Consider the following 5,340-nt stretch of genomic DNA (forward strand, 5'->3'; position numbering starts at 1 on the left):
TGATTGTATTAACTTAAAGTATAAAGACTTTTGAGTAACCGCATGAATATGTGACATGCATTAGTAACTGAGTAAATTGAATGTAAATATTGATTTTTCTTGTACATTCGAAGAAAATGTGTTAGTTAAACAAAAGTAACAACTTCTTGTAGAATTCCAGCTTACTTTCAATTAAAAGACAATTGTATTTTGTGAATTTTGAATAAATAAGACGATTTAATTTATTTAACTATGCACTGGTTTCAATGAATTTGAAATTCAAATTTTAATATAATAACATAATAAATAAAAAACTTTTAATTTATGTAAAAAAATAAAATTTTTAAGACTGAAAGTAGATTATTTTAAAAATTCAAAAGAGAAATTATTTTGAAATAAATTTAAAAATAAATGTAGAACAAAAATCTTTTATTTATGTTTAATAAAATACCGGAGTATGTTCCAGTTTTTAAAAATGTGATTTTTTTTTGTATGTATAATGTATTTTACGGTACGAAAAAATAGTCATGCTATTGTATATGTAAAAAATATTTTTACGTTATGAAGTTGTATGTTTTAATTTTTTTTATGAATACTATGATTACTCAAAAAAGCACTTATATTGAAATTAAAAAAAAGATTAAATTGTTCATAATTTAGTAATCTGGTTTATTATCGATATTTGTAAATGCATTAATAATAAAACTACTTGATAATGAATATTCATTATTTTCTAAATACCTAAATGTTATCATTATTTTAAGTACTGATACAATCTTTGAAATTTTTGTGCACTATTTCTTAGTCCGAAGAACATTTTTTAAAATTCGACACTACCAATTGGTGGTACAATTACGGTTTTAAGAGTGTCCTCTTCAGCCATTTTTATTTAATTAAAAACTTTTTCTAAGTGTAACCTTGGGAAAACTTTTTTTTGTTTTTGACTATTGACGTCATAGATGTCTGACAGAGAAGATAAGACTGTAGTTGTTAGCATCACGCGTTTAATTTAAAATTAATTTTTTTGGCGGCCTAAATTCAGTGGGTTGGCAGCACCTCCGTCTTATTCATCGGTCAGCTCTTATCAACGGCCGGTGTCGGTCATGTTGTATTTAAAATTATATGTCAAAGTGATTTCTTCTGTACAAGAAAAAGAGCACTATTCATTGTATAAAAATGTTTGTAAAAAAAGTCAGTTTTGTTTGCAGTAATATTTGTTGGTTGTACATCAATCGTTTTCCTGCAGTTTCAAGTAATTATTGATACAAGTTTTTGTTCCATAGTTCATTTTGTTAAGTTCATTGGCCATTTTTAGGTTGATAAAGTGTAAATCATCGTGGTTGGTTTTCTATCAAGTATAAGCCACCATTGGATTTTTGTTGGATTTGAGTATTAATTAATTGGATATATCTATGGCATGCATTGGACTAAGAGTAATTTTTTAATTGAATATTATTTTGTAAAAAAAAAAACGGTAGAACAGTGGGATCGAGGCACAGTGTAGACAAGGCATAGATGGGACAAGTGTAGATGATATTTGACAGTGATTAAAATCACTATCATAAGAAACGCTTCGATGCAAATCTTTAGAAAGTGTTTAATTTTAAAAAATTGGTTATTTATTCCAAAAGCTACATGATCTGCTAGTTCCTTATTAATATCCTGATTAAGATAAAGTATGTCGAATGAAAAAAGGATTATTAAAAAATATTATTTCTCATAAAAAAATTATGTTGATCCATACACTTTTCAATAAGTTATAGCATTATAAAGTTAAAAATGTAAAAAATAAAATCGAGAATTTTCACACAATAATAGCATTCAGTAGCCATTTTCATCGTGAAGACAAAATAAAGTCCGAAATTTTTTTTTACCATAATAAAGTATATTACATAAACTTTAATTTAAGATATATATTAAAGTGTCAGACTNATTACATTAGCTTTAATTTAAGATATATATTAAAGTGTCAGACTTTCCGGAACACTTTCAAAAGTTAAGTTGAAAAAGTTCTACTTTCTAGATGCATNACCACGTCACCACTGTGCCGCGACCCCCCTGTGCTGGGTTTTTTTAGATTTGAACCCCCCTCAAATAAAGGGAAATGGTCAAATTTAAAAAAACAGTATGTCGAATCAAAGATGTATATAAATACTACTTCTCATGAAAAAATTGTATTGATCCATACATTTTTCAAATAGTTATAGCATAATAAAATTAAAAATGTAAAATACAAAATCGAAAATTATCACACAAAAATAGCATTCGGTAGTTATTTTCACCGTGAAGATAAAATAAAGTCCGAAATTTTTTTTTACCATAATAAAGTATATTACATTAACTTTAATTTAAGATATATATAAAAGTGTCAGACTTTCCGGAACACTTTCAAAATTTAAGTTGAAAAAGTAAATTTTTTGTGAAAAAGTTGTCATTTTAAATCTCCCCCGTGGGCAGGTAAAGGGTCAGATATGAAAAAAAGATATACCAAATGATAGGTAAAGACATCATGCATCATACATCTTTCAAAAAGTTATAGCATTATAAAATTAAAAATATAAAAAAGAATTTTTTTACAAAAATCGTATTTTTTTTATTAAGTTCGATGTCTGTTTTCACCATGAAGATAAAATAAAGTCCGAAATTTTTTTTTACCATAATAAAGTATATTACATTAACTTTAATTTAAGATATTTCGAAAATTAGCAATTTTTAAATTTGTAATTTTTTTAAAGATTTCCCCCATTTACGAGGAACGAGGGAAATTTTTTCAATTTTTGAGGGTAATGTCTTTGACTAGATACGATTTGTGATCTTTTGACGTATCGTTGAAAGAAATCGGTTCGGTGATAACTGAGAAAAAGTGGCAACAGACATAAAAAAAAAAAACACATCATAGTAAAATTAATACCTTCTCAGCTTCACACCGAAGCTAAAAACGGTTGGGTTAATGTGCCATAAATTATTTTTTTAAAAATTTATTGGATTAAATCTATTGCAGTTTTTTAACTTCGATGCAAATCTAAGAGGTGTAACTTTTACCATAATGTATTTATTTTATACTTATTATTTTTTTTTATGTTTGTCGGTCATTAATATTTCTCGTTGATACTTTAAAATATCATAAATAGTTTCTAGTTAAAGGTATTACCATCAAAAATTGAAAATTTTCTTCGTAAGTAGTGGAAATCCTAAATATTTTTTACACTATCATACTTTATTATTTAGCTGTTCAGATTTTGAGGATTAAATAGTGTTAATGAATTTACGTAACTCCAGTTGAATATTAAAATTCGGTAACATAGAGGAGTCGTGGCATAGGGGGGACAAGAATAGATGATATTTGACAGTCATTAAAATCATTATCATAAGAAACGGTTGGATGCAAATCTATAGATAGTGTTAATTTTAAGAATTTAATGGATTATTCTAAAAGCAAAATTAACTCCAATTTTTGTTCAACTGTCATTTGCACAAAGGTACAAATTTTTTTTTTTTTTGAACTTCTAGTATCTAAAATAAGCTATATTTCAACATATATTTAAAAGACGCAGATTTTCAAAAGTTAAATTGAAAAAGTTGAATTTTGTAAAAATGTTACTATTTTGAATCACTTTCTGTGGGCAAGTAAAGGGTCAGATTTTCAAAAAAATTATATCAAAAGGGAATTACTTAAGGTTTTCATATAAAAAAATATTTTGTTTTTTTCATTTTTCAATAAGTTATGACAATTTTTAGAAAAAAAAAGTGAACAAATTTACCGATTTTCAAAATTGTAATTTTTTGGGGGATTTTCATCATTTACAGGAAACTTAGGAAAAGTTTTTAACTTTTGAGGGTAATGTCTTTAACTAGATACGATTTGTGATCTTTTGACATATCGTTGAAAAAAATCAGTCCAGTGAGAACTGAAAATAGTAGCGACAGACACAAAAAAAAAAAAATTTTAAATTAATACCTTCTCAGTTTTATTTCGAAGCTATATGTATTTTAAGAGTAAAATTTATAAATTATTGGATTTTTTTATATAATCACTAAAATCCACCCAAAAATAGCTTAACCCACTTTTAAGCTTAGTAACAGCCAAGGGGACTGAGTTATAGTCATTAAATGTTTGCCCTGTGTAAAAAATAGTTCCGGCGCCTCTACTTTAGTCTATAGCATTAACTGTTTTTGATACGCAGATTGGGTTCGCTTATATATTAACATCAATGTTTCTAGGATTGCTTATTTTGGGCCCTTAACATATTTGTAGAATATACTAGAACATTCACTCGCGTATGTATTTCGTATTATCTATCTTTGTGCAGGTTTCGAATATTTTGCATGGGGTCATTACATAATTATAACTCCGCTTGTACCAATTAATTGTAATTCATAAAAATATTAAATATTAAAAATAGTAAATATTAAATTCTAAATTTTTTTCAAAGTAATTTATTAAGCGAATTTTTTTTTTTCATAAATTTATTCATAAAAGTGAATAAGTAATATTTTAAATACTTACGTCATTTTATTTGTGACAAATTATTTTATTTTTATTCGTCTATTATAATAAAATTTTGAAATATTTATTTAGATTATACCTTACAGATTATCGTAAGTTATAAATCATAACTTATGATTCGTAGCAAAATTATTACTTTTTCTTTAATAATGACAATTAGTTTGTTTAAACAATTCATTCAGATTTATCTTAACTTCAGCTTTTTAACAAAGAATGAATATATTTATAAATTATTAATTTGATAACATCACAAAATTCATTTTTCACAATAATTATGTTAAGCGACTAATTTCAATTTTCAGTTAATATTAATTTTATTCAGAAGAATTAGCGGTGCTCATTCAATAGATAATAATTTTTACTGGTAAAATTCTATGCCTAACACCAACATTTAGTGTAAAATTATTACATAAACTTTAATGAAATAGAAATTCAAATTATTAACCCTTATAATTAATATTCAAACCTGTTCAAAAATTTAATTTTTGGTAAATATAGATTGTGGTTATCCTAAAACCGTTAATCAGTGATTACCACAATTTGAATTATATAAACAAATTTCAGATATTTTTTTAATATTATACATATTAAAATTAAAATAATTAAAATGAATAGTAGCAAGTAGCTAAGTATTTTTGCTTCTAAAAAACTACAAAACATTTTATTATTTCTATTAAAAACGTTATTTCGAACAAAAGTAGTTTACTCTCAACACAATTACAAAAAAAAGTAGCCCAATACAGAAGCATCGCTACATGTAGTACACTATATCCAACCACTAATATAAACAAAACACTTATATAGGCTGTCATAGGACTTATAATTGATAATTGACATAAATTAAAAAATGACTC

Source organism: Daktulosphaira vitifoliae, unplaced genomic scaffold (genome assembly GCF_025091365.1).
Source record: "Daktulosphaira vitifoliae isolate Bord-2020 unplaced genomic scaffold, ASM2509136v1 Scaffold_3, whole genome shotgun sequence".
Classification (NCBI taxonomy): Eukaryota; Metazoa; Arthropoda; class Insecta; order Hemiptera; family Phylloxeridae; genus Daktulosphaira; species Daktulosphaira vitifoliae.